General features: G+C 43.8%; 1 protein-coding gene across 5 annotated transcripts in view; it reads left to right on the top strand.

Annotated features, from left to right (window-relative positions):
- palld (palladin, cytoskeletal associated protein) overlaps window positions 1–22,881 on the top strand; it is a 373,397-nt gene that overhangs the window by 290,716 nt on the left and 59,800 nt on the right. The gene's annotated exons all lie outside the window — the stretch shown is intronic.

Genomic DNA, 22,881 nt, shown 5'->3' with positions numbered 1-22,881 from the left:
TTGGGAAGAAACAGCAAGATTCAGCAAGATACATTCAGAATCAGAACTGCACATGCTGTTAAAACATGGATTCCTTTATTCTCCTAGACTCCCTCTGCTGGTATATGGGTACGGAAGCCTTTCGTGGACAAAATGCACAATGCAATTTACAATACACTACAGGTCAGCAATGAGCTTCATCAGGAGTGGAAAAAAGCTGCCCATATTTGCTGTGAATGGCCACTAGGCTGAGGTAGCAGTGTCATCACCATAGCAGCCTATGAAAGGGTGTGATGGGGCAGACCATAGAAACGATGTTTCTACTTGTTGGAGGAGACTGGAACCAGGGATTAAAATAAAAAGAAAATCACTAATAATTCCAATAGGTCATTCAAGAGAAACCTCTCTATACAAAGATGTGAAACTTGCTGGCAGAAGGAGTAATTGAGGAAAATAACATAGGCCGGGATTTTCCAGCCCTGCCAGCGGTGGGCATTGTCAAGGGTGGGGTGGGAAAATTTGGAGAGCAGCCAAAAGTTAATTGACTTTTGGCCGCTCCCCAAATTTTCACATTGATGCCTGCAGCTAGCGAGTCGAAAAATCCCGCCCGTAGATGCTGGTAGCAGAAGACTAGATAAACAAGGGAGAAAGGAATACAAGGTTAGGGTATGATGGAGAAGGGTTTATGGAGGCTCCTGTAGAGTATCATCATTTTTATGTAAAATGTAATATAATACCCCAGCAAGGCTTCAGCACTGTTAGAGGAGAACATGAGGGGATTCAGGGAAAGGGAAAGAGATTGTGTGCTTAGTTGTTGCAAGTAGTTACAAAGGACACGCTCAAATATTCCAGTGGGGAGTTGCACTGGTCAGAAAATCAGCCCCAATTCTCCAAACTGTGTTCCACATGAACACAACCTCTGCTGTATCATTGGTTTGCCAGGATAATATATTTCACACAATGAGGATGAGGCTTTTGCTAATATGTATTTTATAAGGACCACATAAACAGTTAACACTTTAACTAAAGCCCTCCAATCAGAGTTCGACGACAACTTGCATTTATATTGCACCTTTTTCTAACGTAAGACTGTCACAGGCACAAAATATGGCAAATAGATACTGAGCTAAAGAAGAAAATATTAGGATTGGTGACCGAAAGCTTGGTCAAAGGGCTAGGTTTCAAGGAGCATCTTGAAGAAGGAGGGAGAGGCAGAGAGGTGAGGGGTGGAAATTCCAGAGCTTAGGGTCAAAGGCGGGGCAAAGGAAGTGAGGGGTGTGCGAGAGACCAGGGTTGGGATGTACGCAGAGTTGTCAGAGCTTGTAGGGCTGGATAAGAGGGTGTTTGAACACGAGGACGAGATCCACTTCGTCACATGATTGCAAAGCCACCCTGCTCATGAGAAAGACTGTAATTGCTTGTGTGAAGAAATGCCTCGCAAGTAACCGAGCTTCAATTTTAAGGGTATTCCTGCATGTTCTGAACTCGCAGCACCAGAGGAGTAGCTTTGCTCTATATTTAACTGTAAGTGTTATCTGAACGCAGTGTCCCAGAAGTGGCTCTGTAGAACTACATGTGTTCTGAAAACACTGCAGTGTGATAAAGAGTGAAGCCCATTCAAAACTGAAGTATATAGTATCTCATGAATGTAATTGCTAATGATCGATTACCATGTGTGGAAGGGTTTGGAAGGACCAAATGATGAGTTCAGCGGTGAGACGTGTGCTTTTAGAAAGAGGTTCTATTACAACTTAATGCAGGGGGAAGAAACAGCAGATATGTATAGACCTGTCACTTCCAAGTGGAGTGCCTTTTATGAAGTGCTTCTTTACAATCTTGGGCCATTGAATAGTTGTTGGCCTGGGCTGGAGGAAATTAGGGCACTGCAATTACTATAAACAATAATGCATGGAGGATCACCTAATTGTTCCCTTTTCCTAGTCCCTGTTTCCCCAGTAGAAAAACTCATTTATATTGTCCAGACTACAGAAACCCTCCCAATATATTTAAAGGAATAGTCATATACCACAATCGGAAGTTATACTCTGCTAATTCTCACATCCTAGTGTTTATTTAAAAGATCCTTCCCTTCCAAAAAGATTACCAATGTTCATATAAACATATAAAATGGGTGCACAAGTAGGCCATTCGGCCCCTCGAGCCTGCTCCACCATTCAATAAGATCATGGCTGATTTGTTTGTGTTTCGAATTGCACATTCCCATCTAACCCCAATAACCTTTGATTCCCTTGCCTAACAAGAATCTATCTATGTCTGCCTTAAAAATATTCAATGACCCTGCCTCCATCACTTTCTGAGGCAGAGAATTCCAAAGTTGCACAAACCCCAGAGGGAAAAAAATTCTCCTCATCTCGGTCCTAAAAGGGCGACCCCTAATTTTAAAACAATGTCCCCTAGCTCTGGACTCACCCACAAGGGGAAGCATCTTTTCCAGGTCCACCTTGTCAATACCATTCAGGATCTTGCATACTTCAATCAAGTCATCCCTCACTCTTCTAAACTGCAGTGGAAACAAGTCCAGTCTGTCTAACCTTTCCTCATAGGACAACCTGCTCATTCCAAGTATCAATCTAGTAAACCTCGTCTGAACCACCTCCAATGCATTTACATCCTTCCTTAAATAAGGAGACCAAAACCGCACGCAGTTTTCGAGATGTGTTCTCACCAATATCCTGTGTAGCTGAAGCCTAACATCCTTACTTTTATGTTCAATTCTTCTCATAATAAAGAATAGCATTCCATTGGCATTCTAAATTACATGCTGTACCTGCATATTAACTTTCTGTGACTCATGCACTCGAATGCCTAGATCCCTCTGTACCTTGGAATTCTGCAGCCGTTCTATGCTTAAGTGATTATTCTTCCTGCCAAAGTGAACAGCTTCACATTTTCCCACATTATACTCCATCTGCCTGATTTTTGCTCACTCCCTCAACCTATCTTTAACCATCTGCAACCTACTTATGCCCTCTTCACAACATACAACATACTTTCATACCCATCTTTGTGTCATCTGCAAATTTAGCTACCATATCTTCACACCCCTCATCTGTGTCATTGACATCAATTGTAAAAAGTTGAGGCCCCAGCACAGACCCCTACAGGACTCCACTCATCACATCCTGCCAATCAGAAAAAGATCCATTTATGCATACTCTCTGTTTTCTGCCAGCCAGCCAATCTTCAATTCATGCTAATATGTTACCCACTACACCAGGAGCTTTTATTTTCTGCAATAACGTTTGATGTGGCACCTTATCAAATGCCTTATGGAAATCCAAGTACAGCATGTCTACAGGCTCCCCTTTATCCACGGTGCGTGTTACTCCATAAAAGAACTCTAATAAATTGGTTGGACATGATTTTCCTTTCACAGAACCATGCTGACTCTTCCCAATTACTTTGAGTTTCTCTAAGTACCCAGCTATAACCTCCTTAATGATCGATTCTAGCACCTTCCCCATGACAGACGTCAAGCTAACTGGCCTATAGCTTCCTGTTTTCTGCCTCCCTCCATTCTTGAATAGAGGGGTTATATTTGCTACTTTCCAGTCTGATGGAACCTTTCCAGAATCTAGAGAATTTTAGAAAATTAACACCAGCACATCTCCTACCTCATTAGCCACCTCTTTTGAGCCCTAGGATGAAGTCCATCAGGACCCGGAGACTTGTCAGCCCGCAGCTCCCTCAGTTTGCTCAGTACCGCTTCCCCAGTGATTGTAATTTCACCAAGTTCTTCTCTCCCTTGCACCTCCTGATTTACAGATATTACTGGAATGTTTTTTGTATCCTCTATAGTGAAGACAGAAGCAAAATATTTGTTCATTTCATCCGCCATTTCCTTATTATCGACTATTAACTCCCCACTGTCAGTCTCTAGAGGACCAACACTCACTTTACTTACTCTTTTTCTTTTTAAGTACCTGTAGAAACTCTTGCTACCTGTTTTTACATTTCTAGCTAGCTTCCTCTCATACACTCTTTCTCCTGATTAATTATTTAGTCATTATCTGTCATTCTTTATATTCTGACCAATCATCTGACCTGCTACTCATCTTTGCGCAGTTGTATGCTTTTTCCTTAACTTTGATGCTTTCCTTGGCATCTTTAGTTAACCACAGATGGTGGGTCCTCCCCTTAGAATTTTTCTTTATAGTAGGAATATACTTATTCTGAAAAACTCCCTTAAATGTCTGCCACTGCTTCCCAATCTATCCCCTAGCCTAGTATCCCAGTTCACTTCAGCTAGCTCAGCCTTCATGCCCACATAGTTGCCCTTATTTAAATTTAAAATGTTAGTCTTAGACCCACTCTTCTCCCTTTCAAACTGGATGTAAAATTCAATCATATTGTGGTCACTGCTACCTAGGGGTGCCTTTACTCTGAGGTCATTCATTAATCCTGTCACGTTACACAATACCAAGTCTAATATAACCTGCTGTCTGGTTGGTTCCAGAACATGCTTCTCTAAAAAAAATTCTCAGAAGCGTTCTATGAACTCTTCATCAAGCTACTGCTGCCAATCTGATTTTTCCAGTTTATATGTAGATTAAGATCACCCATGATTATCGCCATCCCTTTATCACAAGTACCCAATATTTCTTCTTGTATACTTTGTCCTACATTGTGGTTATTGTTCAGGGGCCTGTAGACCACTCCCACTCGTGACTTCTTTTCTCTGCTATTGCTCATCTCCACCCAAAGCAATTCTACATCCTGATCTCCCGAACCAAGGTCTTTCTAACTATTGCACCAATGCCATCCTTGATTAATAGTGCTACCCCTCCACCTTTACCTAGCTCCCTATTCTTCTTGAATATCATATAACTCAAAATATTCAGGAACCAATACATGTCATCCTGCAGCTGTACTTCCATAATTGTTATCAGATCATATTTATCTACTTCAATGTGTGCTATCAATTCATTTACTTTGGTATGAACGCTACGCACATTCAGAAACAGAGCCTTTAGATTTGTCTTTTTGTTATCTTTGTAACATCTAGTTTTGACTATTGGTGTATTCTTAGGTTTTATCTCTCTGCCCCTTCCTGCTATTCTATGACCCTCATTTCCTATATTACTATTATGGTGTCCTGCCTTGAATCTACCCCTTGATTTGCCACATCTGCCCAAGCTTGATCCCAAACCCCGCTTGTTTAGTTTCAAGCCCTCTCTACTTCCCTAGTTATGTGATTTGCAAGGACACTAGTCCCAGGTTCAGGTGTAGACCATCCCAATAGCACAGCCCCCACTTTCTCCATTATTGGTGCCCCATGAACTGGAACCCACTTCTCCCACACCAGTCTTTGAGCCACGCATTCATCTCTCTAATCTTATTTGCCCTATGCCAATTTGCATGTGGCTCAGGTAATAATGCAAAGGTTCTGCTCCTTAATTTGGTATCTAGTTTCTCATACTGACTATGCAGAACCTCCTTCCATGTCCTGTCTATGTAGTTGGTACCAACATGGACCATGACAACTGGATCCTCCCCTTCCCACTGCAAATTCCGCTCCAGCTCTGAGCAGATGTCCCGAGCCCTGGTACCGGGCAGGCAACACAGCCTTCTGGACTCTCACTCTTTGCTGCAGAGAACAGTGTCAATCCCTCTCACTATACTGTCCCCGGCTACCACTACATTCCTGTTTACTCCCCTCACTTGAATGCTTCCTGTACCATGGTGCCATGGCCAGCCTGCTCATCCACCTCGCAGACCTCCTTTTTGGCCACACAAGTTGTGAGCACCTCCTTGAGGTGGTGAGAGTCTATTTTTAAAGGTAAGTTCTTTCCTTTTTTTGAGGTTGGTCTGATAAGTGAATAATGCCCTGTTTCAAATAAGTTGGCTCGAGGCACATGAGATATAACACACTGGCTGGCATTTTGCAAGACACATGGACAGTTGGCATGGGAGGAAATGGAAGTATTTGCTGGGATGGTGTCGGTAGCAGAATGTTTCTGTTAAAGAAGCCTCTGTAGTATCCTGTATGTTAACAGCAAGTCTCTATCAACTACTTGTAACTATGTACATATGTACAGTAAAGGAGAGAGGTAAGGAGCTATCTCCATGTCTAGATCTTAACACATCTCTGGCCAACGCCACACTGACCCTAGGTCTAGGGTCATGTGTCTTCTTATATCACTGTGTGGGCGTTCCTGTACCCAATCCCAAATAACTCTGTTTATACCAGTAATGACTCCCTTCAGAGGCTGCAGCACAAAATAGAACATCTGGGAATAACTGATTCTAATACGAGGAGTGTCCATTCCCCACCACCAACCACCGCCGGCGCACCCCCCCCCCCCCTCCACCCACCCCACCAACCCCCAGAACTAATATTCCTTTCTTTAGTCATAAAATCTCACCCAAGTAACCCATAAGGTGGAAATGATAATGATAATTGATTCTAGGGTTTTCATTTACAATAATTTTGGGAACTTGCAAAAAAAATGGTAGGGCTACATAGCCTGGTGAGAGTAGCAAATAGCATTACAAACGTTGGGGATTTGAAAAAGAAAACTGAACAGCTTCTGAAGAGAGAAGGTAAAAGTTATTGTTACATTATTAACAAGATTACATAAACTAGACTTGTTTTCCCTGGAATATAGAAGATTAAGGGGTAGCTTGATTGATGTTTTAAGAACCTTGAAAGGAATTGCAAGTGGATGAAGAGACACATTTAATGAGGGTATCTAGGAGAAGGGGGCCATAATCTTAAAATCAGAGTCAGAACATTCAGGAGAGAAGTTATGAAACATTTCTTCATGTAAAGAATGGTAGAAATGTGTTTGTGCATTCAGGAGATGTGGGCATCACTGGCAAGGCCAGCATTGCCCATCTCTAATTGCCCTTCAACTGAGTAGCTTGCTGGACCATTTCAGAGGGCAGTTGAGAGTCAACCACATTGCTGTGGGTCTAGAGTCACATGTAGGCCAAACCAGGTAAGAACAGCAGATTTCTTTCCTTAAATGGTTTTTAAATAACAATCAGTGTTAGTTGTCATGGTCACCATTACTGAGACTAGCTTTATATTCCAGATTTATTCATCGAATTTAAATTCCACCAGCTGCTGTGGTGGGATTTAAACCTATGTCCCCATAGCACTAGCCTGCATCTCTGGATTACTAATCTAGTGACATTACCATTATGCCAACATCTCCCCAAGACATGGAACTCTCTCCCACAAAAAACTACAGATGCTCAATCTCATTAACATTAGCTCATCCAAAACTCACCTCTGTCTTTACTGTATTTAGCTTCCAGTCTGGCAATGCCTCAGTTTTAAAATTCATATGGTTGTTTTCAGATTCCTCCTTGTCTTCACCCCTCCCATTTCTGTGCTCTTCCAATTCTGGCCTGTTTAGTATCCCCCAATTTTAATCACTCCACTATTGACAGTTGTACCTTCAACTGCCAAGGCCTTCAGCTCGAGAATTGTCTCCCTAAATCTCTCCAACTATCTCTCTCTCTCTCTCTGTCTGTCTCCACTCCTTTACGACACTCCTTAAAACCTACATCTCCAACCAAGCTTTTGTCATCTGCACTAATATCTCTCTAAGTGGCTTTGTTTATAAGTCCTTACGCTCCTATGGAATTTAACCATGTTCTGGGCTCTAAATAGATGGTCGTTAATCAAAATCTGAGAGCAATTGAATTTTGCAAGCCAATTGGTTATGGAGCGATGTGCAGCCAAGATGGTTGGAGCTGAGGGATAAATCAGCAAAGACCGCACTGAATGGGCGGAACATTCTTGAGGGGCTGAATGGCCTACTCCATGTTACTGTGATTAATGCAGCAGGCTAGAGATCTTTAGTAGTTCTGATGAAGGGGCTGTAACCCAAAATGTTAACATGCTTTCCTATTTCGGATGCTGACCTACCTGTTTTGGACACTTGGTTTTTAAATATCTGCCTAACACATGCATTGCTGAGGGAGAAGATATCATGCTGTTATTTTCATTTGTACCTATGTAGTTGGGGAGGAATGGTGAATTTGAGACTGGATAATGTGTTGGAATGTGCAACTGTCAAGAGGAAACAGGTGTATGCGTGTGTGTATTTATATACAGGCTATTACCTAAACTCATTAAAGGAAGAATCCTGCTTTTATGGGCAGTTTTACATGAATGGAGTGCCACCCACACCAGACACATGGAATTTTTGCCTTGGAGGCCCTTTCTAATATAGGTCCCTAAATTGAGAGTGTGGGTAGAATTTATGTGGGCCGAATCTTTTCAGAGTGGAGGCTTGCGACCAAAAAGAAGAGGTGCCTACAACCTGCGTGCTGGTGTGCTGCCTCTGTTTCTGACCAAAGCGACTTTCACGAGGGAGGGAGGAGAGCTGAGGGAGGGTCTTGATTGAAGCATTCAAAAGAGAATTGGATTGCCATCTGAAAACAGAGAATGTGCGAGGTTCTGGGGATGAGGCAGGGGAGTGGGACTGGGCAGAATGATCTTTCAGAGAGCCAGTGCAGACTCGATGGGCTGAACAGCCTCCTTCTGCACTGTAAAGATTCTGTGATGTTAAAAGTATATATTGCTGTAATTATTATGTCAAAGAGTTCAGGTATAAATTCAAGAGAGTGGGACCCAGATTGCTGAAGACATGGTCCACAATGTGGCATTTTTCAGGCTAACTCACCGCATAACAATGAAAGGATTTGGTTCAATGGGTGCTGGTTTCCCCCAGCTATCTAGACCATGCACATTTTTGATCCTGAGTGTCGACAGATATGTTTGTAAGCCAAGTGGATTGGTCTCATCTGTGCCTATTCGTTCACTCTCAGAAAATGTGCATTGTTGGCGAGGCCAGCATTTATTGCCCATCCCTAATTGCCCTTGAGGAGGTGGTGGTGAGCTGCCTTCTTGAACCGCTGCAGTCTATGTGGTGTAGGTACACCCACAGTGCTGATAGGGAGGGAGTTTCAGGATTTTGACCCAGCGACAGTAAAGGAATGGCGATATATTTCCAAGTCAGGATGGGGAGTGACTTGGAGAGGAGCTTGCAGGTGGTGGTGTTCCCATGCACCACCATGCCCCACCTCCAAATATGCCACAGAATAGTGATAAGAAAACTGGCAGGTTCTTTCCCGCCCACATCCCAATCCCTCCCCTGAACCCAGCCCCTTTTCTTTTGCAATTGACAACTCTCTCTGACCTTTATAGATTGTCAGCACAGAATTAACTGTGTATACCAAAACAATCTCCTGAACGGACGTGCATAGGGATAACCAACACTCAACTTTTCCATCACATGACCTTCCAGGTCCAGTGAGCCTTCATGGTCAAACAGCCTTGTTTTGTTCCCTCAGCATTTTCCCTCCACTATCTCTTTAATTATCAAATAGCTTATCTGACATCCAGTACTGGATAAGCAGAAGTTTCCTCCAAATTAATTATTGGGAAGACTGAAGCCACATGTCTTCAGTCTTCACTACATCCCTCTTCCTGGCAACCAGTCTATTTGCAACCTTGACGTCATATTTGACCCTGAGATGAACATCCGCACACACATTCATTCCTCACTAAGGCTGCTTATTTCCACCTCATAATATCACTGACTTTACCCCTGACTCAGCCCTTCAGCTGCTGAAACCTTCAATCATGCCTTTGTAACCTCCAGATTTGAATATTCCAATGTGCTCCTGGCTGGTCTCCCGTGTTCTGCCCTCCATAAACTTGAGGTCATCCAAAACTCTGCTGCCCATGTCCTAACTTCCACCAAAGTGCCATTTGCCCATCATCCTTGTGCTCACTGATCAATACTGGCTCATGGTTAAACAATACCTCGATTTTAAAATTCTCATCCCTATTTTTCAAGTCCTTCCATGGCCTCAGCCCTCCCTATCGCCATAATCTCCTTGAGCCCCAAAGCCTCTGAGCTGTCTGCCCTCATCAAATTCTGTCTTCTTGAGCATCCACTATTCTATTTGCTCCACCACTGGTGATGTGCTTTTGGTTGACTAGGCCCAGCCTTTGGAATTCCCTCCCTACACCTTCCCATCTCTCTAACTTGTTTTCCTCCTTTAAGATGCTCCTTAAAACCTATCTCTTTCAACAAACTTTCGGTCACACAACCTAATATCTCCTTATGAGTCTCGGTGTCATATTTTGTTTTATAATGATCCTGTGAAGCGTCTTGAGACGTTTTACCAGTTTAAAAGTGATAAATACAAGTTGCTGTTTTTCAATATCCAATGTTTGTATAACTACCAAACAAAAGAATTCAAAGAATCAAAAAAAAATCATCATTTTTCATTGTAGCTAATGATTTAGCCCTTGGTTTTTCCCAAGAGACAGAACTTCAATCCCTCATTGCAATCCAGTTGACGACCAGTAACTTTCATCGTAAAGTAAACAAAATTTGAAATTCCATTTACTTGCTAAGAGAATAAGATTCCATGGTTTTAAATGAACAGAAGAAATTTTACTGTACAAGAGTCGGTCAATACTATCTAGCTTATATTCTAATATCCAGGATTAATGAGGTAAACATGAATTATCAGTCAAACTGTGGTCAAACACACCATAAACTGTACATTAAATGTGAGACACAACCAAAACAGATACCGTGAATTTCTCAGCAACCCATCCAGACATCAGTGATCGCTGTGAGTCACAAAAAGCCTTGAAGCACTGCTTTCCTCACAAGGAATTTCAGCTTTTCTCCTTCAAAGAACTAGTCTGATCCCCAGCTGACAGGAGCTCTACTCCACCTGAGGCCCACGGTTACAATCCTCACCCACAAGGCACACTATTCCAGAGCTCTCTCAGGTCTGGTCCCCTTGGTCCTCTTTTCCAGCTGAGCTGACCTACTTCTAAGGCCGCATCTCACTGCATTGGCCAGGCTACATTCCAATGGCTGAACGCAGGCACAATCCTGACTCCTCAGCCACGCTGCTGCCAACAGTTGCCAGCTTCACAGAGCCGGCAGCTTCACTTCCGTTTAACTGAGCTGACAACTGCTCCAGAGCTTCCCTGAGCCCCAGCTCCCAGCTCCACAGCTGCACGAAGCCTCTCCCGCCGAGAGTGCCAGCAACTGCCCTTTGGACTGATCTGTGTTCCATTACACATCATACAACAGGGTCAGCCCCCGTTCTGAGGCGGAGTCTAATATGTCAACTCTTGGGCCAAGATTTCCCGGTCGGCGAGCAGGGGGTGGGGCTCACTCTCGGCTCAGGGAATCCCCCCCCCCCCACCCACCCGCGCAGGGAGTGCATAGCGCTTCCTTGCGGATGTCACGCTGGGCGGGCCTTAATTGGCCCGCCGACGTAAAATGGTGGCGCGCCCCCAATCGGGGGCACCGATCAGAGGTGCACCCGCTTCTGAACTCCCCCACCCCCCACCAACCAGGGGAAAATTCTGCCCTTGTTATATTCTGTAGCTTAAATGTTACAATCTTCAGTCGACCGAAGGTCACTCCCAGAGGCGTTAACTTACACTGGGCTCCAAACCAAAAACACACCAAATAAATAATACAGATTTCCCCGTACATTGGAGACCCCAGGGTAATCCTGGAGGGTTGGCAACCAGGGAAGTAGGGGTTAAGAGGGGGTGCAGTGGAATGGGGGATGTTTTTCCCCTCTTGATACTCCTGGTAAGAGCTTTGCATAGTGTGAGATTTTATTATGTTGAAGGCGCTACATAAATGCAAGTTGTTGAATCAAGCTCAGGCTTGTAATGTGTCTTAAAGAGGGGGAAGCAGAAAGAGAAAGTGGCTCATTTTTAATTGCGAAGTTGAATTGATTGAGAAAGATGAGTAATGATGAGTGCTTTCCCCTGCAGAGAAGGGAAATTTGATTACATTTCTCTGGAAGGTATTTGGAAATCTGTTGTCATTGTACTGCCCCGGCACTTCCTGCCTCCTTAACATCTAAATGAGGTGGATCTGGGATGTCACATTGATAAAAAGAGCCCCAGTGACAGCAGCACAGGGGACACACTGCTTGTGGATCTGATGGGCAGTGCATTGATTCCACCAACATCTGACTGAAACCTTCATTCAGTGTCGTCTGTCCTTAGGTTCATTGCCAAAGTGTTTTCTTTCACTTTTTTCTGCACGTCAGATGAGGAGCTGCATCAAGGGTGAGGAATTAAGTTTACCAAGTCTTCCTCTATCTCTCTCTCTCTCTCTCTGTCTTTCAAATGTAGCTGGTTGCTTTGCGCTCTGTGTAGTCTTTGTTTGACAATGTTTGCCTGACATGACGTGTCATATCGTGCATTACTCGACTTGTGTAAATTGTGGCAGGAGTCAGTTGAGAGGAGGTTTTGCCAAATAAGATTGTTATATTTATCTGTTAAATGTTTTTGGGCATCTTCTCGCAGCCAAAGGGCTTTGCATTAAACTTCCTTCCCCTCTATTTAAATAATCAGTCACAAGAGACAAGATTGCAGTTCAAGACCTGTGTCGGAAGCTTGTTGTAGCTCAATTAGTTCCTGTGATTTAAAAATGTTCTTCATTTTTCACAATGGAGCCAAAAACGGCCAGCCAGCCTTGTCGGCTCAGCTTGCTCTTATTGTTGAGAGAGAAGGTAGGGGGTTCAAATCCCCCATTTGGAGTTGAGTGCAATGATCTAGGCTGACACAATACCGAGGATGTGCTGCACTGTCGGGGAGAAGTCACACTTCGATTGGGGTATTTAAACCGAGGCTCAGTCAGTCTGCCTGTTGTAGATGTCAAAGAGTCGGGGACATCACCTCCAGGCCAAAAGCATCTTACATTTATCACAGAATTATCACAGCGCAGAAGGAGGCCATTCGGCCCCATCGTGTCTGTGCCAGCTCTCCAAATGATCAATTCGCCCAGCTCCACTCCCCCTAACCCTGCACAATCTTCCTTTTTGATATTAATCCAATTCCTTTACGAATGCCTCAGCTGACCCTGCTTCCACCACACTCTCAGGCAGTGCATTCCAGATCCCAACCACTCACTGCGTGAAAAAGTTCTTCCTCGTGTCTCCATTGCTTCTTTTGCCAATTACTTTAAATCTGTGCCCTCTGGTTCTCAATCCTTCCATCAATGGGAACATTTTCTTCCGTCCACTCTGCCCAGACACCTCATGATTTTGAACACCTCCATCAAATCTCCTCTCAGCCTTCTCCAAGAAAAACAGTCCCAACTTCTCCAATCTATCTACATAACTGAAATTCCTCATCCCTGGAACTATTCTCGTGCATCTTTTCTGCACCCTCTCTAGTGCCTTCACATCCTTCCTAAAATGTGGCGCCCAGAACCGGACACGGTTCTCCAGCTGAGGCCAAACCAGTGTCTTATACAAGTTTAACCTAACCTCCTTGCTTTTGTACTCTATGCCCCCATAATTTATAATAGCTCTATAATTTATACAGCTGCTTTTAATGGATTTAGAAGGTCCAAGGCCATTTCACAAGAGTGTAATCAAGCCAATTTTGACACCAAGGGTCAGATTTTCAAAGGGTCGTGGGGTCAGTACCCACTGCAGCGCCATGTGAAAATCACGGTCCTGGCAGTCATCCCAGGATCCCAACACCTTTGGGACAGTTTTGAATTTTCAAGCTGCCAATTAATGGCCTCTTAGTCCCTTTCAGGAGCTCGTGAACAGACCAAGGCGTTTGGGAAGGCAGTTTTTAAATCTGATTTTGGCAAACCCGAATAGTCGAGTGCGCGTTGGTGCCCAGCTGTCAGGCCGGTCACTGCAGGGAGAAAGGAAGCTTGTTTCTTTTTGTGTTGAAATGCAATTTAAGGGGCCTGCTAGCTCTGAGTTGAGTTCTGTATCCCGACTTGGCACCTGTGACCACTTTGCGCAGTCTTTATCCTTTGGGTCCTTTCACGAGTTGCCTGCTCTCCTTTTAGCAAGACAGCAGCAGCAGCCCCCAACATGGCTGCTGCCTGCCTTTGCCTGGCAGGCGGCTCCTGCCTACTGGCAGCGCTGGCTCAGTGCCTCTGATTGGGTGCCAGAGTTTTCCTCCTGCCCAATAAGGGCATTAGCATTCAAAAATTGTGTCGTGAGAGTGACACCGTTGAGGCCTGTTGTCGGAACCCGGAAATCATCCGGGAGTCAGGTTCCCAACTACGCTTTGAGTATCCGGCCCCAAACCACAAAAAGGAGATATGAGCAACAGGCAACCAAGTCTTGGTCACAGAGATGGACTTTAGTAAATGCCTTGAGAGGAAGCTGGAGGGTTTTACGGAGGGAATTCCAGAGCTTGGGCGTAAACAGTTGAAGACAGGCTCGTCAATGATGGAGCAAAGGAAGTTGGGGACTCGCACGATGCCAGAATGGGAGGAGGTCTCTCGAACACTGCAGGGCTGGGGGAGGTTACAGAGATGGGAGTGGCACGTCCTCAGGGATATTGCTCGCTCAGTTAATGTATGAATTGAGCATTTGTTTCATGTCCATGGGAGGTTGCTTATGCATAACTGTCACATAAGACCACAAGACATAGGAGCAGAAATTAGGCCATTCGGCCCATCGAGTCTGCTCCGTCATTAAATCATGGCTGATAAGTTTCTCAACCCCATTCTCCCGCCTTCTCCCCATAACCTTTGATCCCCTTACCAATCAAGAACCTATCTATCTCCGTCTTAAATACATTCCATGACCTGGTCTCCACAGCCTTCTGTGGCAATGAATTCCATAGATTCACCACTCTCTGGCTAAAGAAGTTTCTCCTCATCTCTTTTCTAAATGGTCTTCCCTTTACTCTGAGGCTGTGCCCTCGGGTCCTAGTCTCTCCTACTACTGGAAACATCTTCCCCACCTCCACTCTATCCAGGCCTTTCAGTATTCTGTAAGTTTCAATCAGATCCCACCTCATCCTTCTAAACTCCATCGAGTATAGACCCAGAGTCCTCAAACGTTCCTCATATGTTAAGCCTTTCATTCCTGGGATCATTTTGCCATCTGTGCTCTTCAAAAGTAATTCATTGTGTCGGCCAGCACCACAGGGATATAAGTCTGAGCTCAATACCATTATTTCTTTTAACACTTCATTGTTTAGTGACCCACATCTCTGCTCTTTTATTAAGCAAACAAAATGTGGCTGATTTTTAAAAGGATCACACTATTTCACTGCAGTTGTCATTATTTATTTTGGCTTCAGGGATAACAATCCAATCCTTTTTTTGCAATAAAAGAAATTGGAGGAACAATTAGTTAAACAAGCTTTTTTTTGAAAGGAAAGGGAATTCCAGTTCCGCTAAAGGAAACAAACAATTGTTTGTCTCACACACCTATCTAGTGTGTGCACAATTGGGAACAGTTGTTTCCATTGGCAGGAGGGTCAGTAACCAGAGGACATAGATTTAAGGTAATTGACAAATGAACCAATGGAGAGATGAGGAGAATCTTTTTTTATGCAGTGAGTTCTTTGATCTGGAATGTGCTGCCTGTAAGGGCAGTGAAAGCAGACTTATTAGTGACTTTCAAAAAGGAAATTGGATGTTGGCTTAAAAAGGTAAGAAAAAACAGGGCTATGGTGAAAGAGCAGGAGTGGGGGGGACTTAGCTGGTGTCAGCATGGCTAAATTCGTGCCAGCCATGGTTCAGTGGACAGCATGCTGACCTCTGAATTCTAATCTGGTGTTACAGCATCAGGTTACTATCAGATCTTATGAAATGGTGGAGCAGGCTCGAGGGGCCGAATGGCCCACTGCTGCTCCTTGTTCATATGTGAAGGTTCTGGGTTCAAGTCCCACAGGAGGGATTGAGCGTCAAAGTCAAGTTTGATGCTCCAGTGCTGCACCGAGGGAGCACGACACTGTCAGAGGTGCCGTCTTTCTGATGAGGTATTAATGTGAGGCCCTGTTTGGGTGGGTGCAAAAGATCCCACAACACCATGTCAAAGAAGCCCAGGGAGGTATCCCCGGTGACTTGGCAAATATTTCTCCCTTGATCAACAACCCAAAAACCAGATCATCTGGTCATCATCACAGTGCTGGCGATGAGAGTTTGCAAAGTGCATGTTAGCCACAGCATTTCCTAGAGTACAACAGTGCATACTTTATAAGGAGTGGTTGTAAAGCGCTTTGAGATATCCAGTGGTCATGGAAAGCACTGTATAAACGTAAGTCTTTATTAATTGGATAGCTCCTTTAAAAAGCCGGCACAGGCACAATGGGCCGAAGAGCTTCATTCAGTGCTGAATGGTTCTGATTTAGGAGATACGTTTCATTGACATGGGTGGGGGGGGGGGGGGGGGGGGGGGGGTGGGCTAAATGCTAGTGTTGAGGTTCTACAAGCAGCTGAGTCACACGGAACAGTTATGGCTCATGTCCAGTTCCCAATCTCTGTTCATTTTAGCTAACTGCTATCCAGTGGCTATAGTCACGCATGTACAGGATGGAAGCTGGCTGTGATATGCTATCATAGTTGAATAGCCTGCAGATTGATGTCAGCCACCCTTGAATATGGAGTGCCCATAGGACCGGCTCCCAATGAGACATGTATAGTAGGAAGGAGGGGTTTCACCACTGGGAAGAAAAGGGAAAACTGCAAGCAAGGTGTTATTAAATTGGAAAGTACCTTGTAACATTCTCACATAACTCTGCTCTATTTAAAAAAGTTAGCTTCTCCCGAGTGTTGTATGCTTTGGACCCACCCAGGAAATATTTTTGACGGACAGCACATGTAAGAACTTACTTATCACAGGGAAACATGTAATCTGGTGTCACAGCATCAGCCAGAATGTTGCATCCATGCCCCCAAGTCATTAGTCACTGTAATACAGGAAATGTGTCAGTTAATTAGTTCCCTCATGAGCTCTCGCAAACAGCAACATGATAATATTAGTTGGGACTTCCCTGCCCTTGTTTGAAATAGCGCCTTGGGATCTTTTATGCGCACCCGTGAGGACAGGTGAGGCTTTGGTTTAAAAGCCTTGTCCACAGCAGCACTCCCTCAGCGCTGCACTGGAGTGTTGGCCCTGGTCTTGTGCTCAAGTCTCCGGAGCGGGACTTGAACCCCTGACTTGGAGCCGAGAGTGCGGCCTACTAAGCCACAGCTGGAGCATTAACTTTCATCATACCAGACCACACGCCTACAATGAGCTGAGTGGCCTCTTTCAGTTGTTGTGGGTTTCTATCATTTCTACACCGCTAATTTTTTTGCATTGCTCCTACAACTGAGTTTTATACTATTCAAGGCTTTGGAAAGCCCAAGATTTCCCTGCTGACCCTGAGGGTCAAGTCTCGTGACTCAGCTCTGCGAAACTGAAATGTCTTCCCTGTATCTCAATGACCCGTATTGGACACAGGGTACTCCAGATGCAACCTGGATGTCCCCAGAGCCATCCCCTGTGAGCGTGGCAGCACCCTCTGCATTTGTATCCTATTCTCAATGGACATTATCGTAGGAAATCTGTCCCTAGTCCAAAAATGTGTCGTGGTTAGTTAGCGTTTTCAGAGAACACTGGGAAAATCTAAGCTGGCGCCATCGAGGTTTTATGAGGAGCAAATCAGATGGAATCCGTCTATAAGTGCACCTACTCAGAGTTCTAACGGCATCATTTAAAATTCCCCAATTGATCGTCTCACTGAAGAATTACTCTGCGATTATTGGAAATCTCTTAATCAGACGCGCTCCAATTTTCCACCTGTTTGAATAAGGCACAGCTAGCTGAGGGGGGGTTGGCCTGTATGAAATTGATGCCGAAGAATGTTTTGTTTTTGCGACGGAAACTACGGGGAAATGAGCTGAAATCCTGCAAATTCCAGGTTCCGGGAGTGTCGCCTAAAATGCTAGTTGGAGCTTCGCTGTAAATCCTGACCCGGGTGGGTTACCAGCGTGCTACATTCTGACAGGTGTTTGGTTTGTTTTGTTTTTAAAAAGCCTCCTCTAGAAACATCGGACCAGGAGTGGGCCATTCAGCCCATCAAGCCTGCTCCGCCATTCAGCGCAATCATGGCTGATCATTCCGCTTCAATGCCATTTTTCCCCCCCCCCCACACACTATCCCTTTATGTCATCGGTACTTAGAAATCTGTCAATCTCTGCTTTAAACACACTTAATGACTGAGCATCCACAATCCTCTGGGGGTGGAGAATTCCAAAGATTCACAAATCCTCTGAGTCAAACAAAATTCTCCTCATCTCCGTCCTAAGGTGGCTTCCCCCTTATTTTGAAATTGTGACCCCTGGTTCTAGACTCCCCAACCAGGGGAATCACCCTTGCCTGCATCTACCCTGTCTATGCCCTAAAATGAACCACGCCTCACAATTTAAAATTACGGGTCTCCCTTTTAAGACAGGGATGAGGAGAAATTTTTGCTCTCAAAATTTGTTGGGGGAAATGATGGGTGTCGTGATAATGCCATTGAACCGGTTATACTAGAAACACCCAGGCTAAGGCTGAGGCTAATGCTCTGGCGGGGACATGGGTTCAAATCCCACCATGGCAACTGGTGAAATTTGAATTCAACTAATAATTTTTAAAAATCGGGAAATGGAACCTGGTCTCAGTAATGGTGACCGTGATTGTTGTTTCAATAAAAATCATCTGGTTCACCAATGTCCTTTAGGGAAGGAAATCTGCTGTCCTTACCTGGTCTGGCCTACATGTGACTCCAGTCCCACTGCAATGTGGTTGACTCTTAATTACCCCAAGCCAGTCAGTTCCAGTGCAGTTTGGGATGGGCAACAAAGGCTGACCTTGCCATGAAAGAATAAATAAAAAGAAAACTCTGTGGAATTCTCTTCCCCAAGACAGCAGCGGAAACTGAGCCATTGAATTTATTCAAGGCTGAGTTAGACAGATTTTTGATAGACAAGCGAGTCAAGGGTTATGGCGGGGGTGGGGGGTGCAGACAGGATATTGGAGTTGAGACCACAATCAGATCAGCCATGATCTTATCGATTGACGGAGAAGGCTTGAGGGGTCGAATAGCCTATTCCTGCTCCTAATTCTTGAGTTAACCAGAGGGCATGGATTTAAGATAATTGAGAAAATGATCCAGTGGGGAGATGAGAATTTTTTCTTTTACAGAGCACGCTGCCTGAAAGGGTAGTGGAAGCAGATTCAATAATAACTTTCAAAAGGGAAATTGGATATTTGAAAAGGAAAGAAAAACGTAGGGTTATGTTTAAAAAAAAAACAGGGGACAGTGGGACTAATTGTGCAGCTCTTTCAGAAAGCAAGCATGGTGAAACAAATGGCCTCCTCCTGTGTTGTTTGTGATCCCATCCTGCTATGTTACAACAGTTTGGTTGCAACCTGCAAGCTAAAGTTGGACTCATCAGTGCCATGTCTCATCGGTGCTCTGTCTGAACAGGCAACCTGCAGTTTTGAAATCTTAAACCCTCTTTGGCGTAAGGAGGATATAGGTTGCCTGATGGATCCCAGCTGGTACTTGACAACAGGAAGACCAGACAGTCGGTGATAACTTGTAATTACAGTGCACGCTGTCACTGTGGTTAGAAAAGATGTATGAACAGGAAGGGCTTTTCTAACCTAATTGAGATGCCGGCTGGCAAAGTTAATCAGCACGGCAGCTAGTCAGTAATTTTACTGCTATCCTCTGAAATCGTTTCCTAGTAAATAGTCTGCTCTAGCTAGTACAATGCAGCAACAGTTCCGACTATCAAATTTCATTTCAGCTGACTGGCAGCCAAATGAGATTCCAATTGAGTCCCACGTTCTTGCCACAATTTATTGTCTTATGAAGTGGTCTAAAATATGCTGTACAAATCTAACTCCTCTCCTCTTATCCTCGCTGGAAACTTAAAATACCAAAAAAACTCAACCGTGAGTTTATCCATTGGCCAGAATGTACAATCACTCCATTCCTTGCATAGAATAGGAGCAAGAGTGGGCCATTCATCCCCTTGGGCCTGCTCCATCATTCACTTAGATCAGGGCTGGTCTGTACCTCAATTCCAGTTTTCCACTTTCGCTCTAGCCTAACAACAAAAAGACTAACCATCTCCATCTTGAAAGCTCCAATTGTCCTCGCACACTCAGAGCCAGATTTCTACTACCCTTTGTACGAGGAGGTTCTTCCTAATTGTCTCCCCAAATAGCCCAGCTCTAAATTTAAGGCAGCTTTGTTGACCTTGATTTTCTCCCTGCCTGAATCCTTTTATATTAGTATGTAGAAGAGACGGTTATGTCGTGGTAATGTTGCTGGACTCGTAATCCAGACGCCCAGGCTAATGGTCTGGGGACAGAGGTTCAAATCCCATCATGGCAGCTGGTGGAATTTAAATTCAGTTAATAAGAATTTGGAATTACAAAACTTGTCTCAGTAATGGTGACCGTGACAACTATCATTGGTTATTGTTAAAAACCCATCATCTGGTTCACTGATGCCCTTAGGGAAGGAAATCTGCTATCCTTACCTGGTCAGGCCTACATGTGACTATTAACTGCCCTCTGAGTGGCTGAACAAGACACACAGGTCAAGGGCAAGGGCAATTAGGGATGGGCAACAAATGCTGCCCTTGCCAGTGACACCCACATCCCATGAAAGAATAAACACCTCAATCAGATTGCTTCTCCATCTGCTATACTCAATTTCCCATCTGCTTAAGTATTTTCCTGTAGCTTTGTCTTCTCTGCCTCTTACTATTCAGCACCATTTTATTTTCTACATTGTTCTCTAGCATCTTAGCTGTTAATATTGGAATTGTGTTGCAATAGACACCATAGTTTAAGTTGGTGATTAAGAGCAGCTGTCCCCAATTGGGGAAGTATTAGGGCTTCATTATAAGAGTATAAAAAGATTGGATTATAGGGTGATTTGGAAGAGTTTGTGTTTTCACTCTGTAGGCTTGGGAATAAACCTATGTAAGGTACAGGCTGGCTTTAGATTCATTCTTTCTTCAACATATGATTATTGGAATTAGCATTAGATGTCCACCTGTGTCTTCTAATTTTGCTGCACCTGCATTTCCTAACTTTGTTTCAACTTTCCAATGTTTTTATTTCCACGATTTAACCATATGGCTCCTTGTGATTAAAGTTAACTAGGCAACGGTTTTCTTTCCCATGTGTGGATTCAGCTCATTGTTGTCACTGCATTAGTCTTGAGCCACTTGTGACTGGCTACTTGTGGGTATGGTAGTACAGTGTTTAAGTTGCTGGACTGCTAAACTGGAGGTCGAGACTAATAATTTGAGACATGGGTTCAAATTCTAGCATAGCAGTTTGTGGATTAAATTCAGTTAACTAAATAAACTTGGAGTAAAAATGCTAGTATCACTAATGGTGACTGGAAACTACTAAGTTTCTGTAAAAACCCATCTGGTTCACAAATGTCCTTTAGGGAAGGAAATCTGCCACCCTTACCTGGTCTGGCCTACATGTGACTCCAGACCCACAGCAATGTGATTGACTCTTAAAAAATAGCCTCTGAACAAGGGCAATTAGGGATAGCCAATAAATGCTGGCCTAGCCAGTGATGCTCACATGCCATGAACAAATAAAGAAAACTAGCCGAGCAAGACAGAAAAACAGCTCACCACCTTCCTGGGGTAATTGGGGGTGGGAAATGAATGCTGGCCTTTTCATTCTCTGTGTGAACCAATTAAAAAGGAATTGGAAATCCAGTTATGGATAATTACAATTCTGGAAAAAATGAGTAAGAGTACACGTGCTCAATATTAATTTGCATAGATATGATCTATATTTTAAACTTTTATTTGCATGTTGGTGAAAATAGCAAGACCAAAGCAGTGTGTGAATGTTTTTGTTTTGGTGATTTACTCGGTTAACGATTGTTAGTAGAGGTTAAGTAAATGTACGCTTCCCTGTGTTGTGTGTGTGTGTGTGAGGTGTTTTCAACTAATATTAGTGCACGTGGCCAAAATAGTGCCACTGTAGCTGATCAGCAAGTTCTATTGGACAATGACTACTGTAGAACTGAACTTCTGAAATCATATTTTCTGAAAATGGTGGTGAAATGCCAAAGTTTATTGGTAATCCGTTTTAATTCTTTATAGAGTTCTTAGAAAAAGATGGAAAGCCTATGAGATTTTTAGTTAATTCTCAATGCCTCCAGAATGTATTTTCTTTCTTTCGTCGCAAACAGCGATAGTTGGGGAAAGACCCTCTGTTTCATCCAACCTGTTTGATACAACCACAATGCTTTGTACATTACAATAAATTGCTCACATCATGTGATGCTCTGGACGCATTGAAGAGATACAAACCCAGGCTAATTAATGGGAAAGCAATTATGGACCTACCCCTAGCCACTTGCCACTTCCCCCACCCCACCCAGACCAATCAAAATCAATCCAGGAGATCATTCTGGCTCTGATAACTCTGCACAGTACCTACTGACTGTGTAAAGTGAACTCTACCCTAATCAGAAATTCGTCCATCACTCTCACCTGAAGGAATTCAGCAAATCTGTGTCCACTGCTTGATCTGGCACCCTGTTGCACAGATAGTCATGCTGTTAACTTTGTACACTACTAAATCAGACAATTATGTTTGAGTTGGATATGACGATGGCCTTTTTATTCAAAAATAATAGCCTGGATATCAACACTAGCTTTGAAATTAGCAATGCTATACAGCAAAATATTTTCTACTGTTGAAAATACCCATTTTCTGAAGAGGTTAGTACTTTTTGCTGAATTATTTCTTTTTTCAGTTTTTTTTTCTCTCTTGGCAACACTGTCTTAGCTCCAATCAGAATATTGTGAGAATTGAACTTGACTCCGACAGTTGAGATCATTGTCTAGACGTGGAAAAAGTCAACTGTGGCTCAGTGGCAGCTCTTGAACCCACAGCCTTCTGACTCAGACAACAATGGAGACAATGAGCTCCACTCTAAGAGCTAGGTTTATTTCGCACAACATGTTGACTCAGCAGAGAAGCCCCACTGCAGAGACCAGAGTGCACAATCCAGGAGGAAAAGCTACATTGTCAGAAGTGCCATCTTCTGCGGGAATGTTAAACCGA

The sequence above is a fragment of the Carcharodon carcharias genome, chromosome 4 (genome assembly GCF_017639515.1).
Source record: "Carcharodon carcharias isolate sCarCar2 chromosome 4, sCarCar2.pri, whole genome shotgun sequence".
NCBI lineage: Eukaryota > Metazoa > Chordata > Chondrichthyes > Lamniformes > Lamnidae > Carcharodon > Carcharodon carcharias.
Note: the sequence above shows the minus strand (reverse complement) of the source record. Positions and strands in the feature narration are given on the sequence as shown.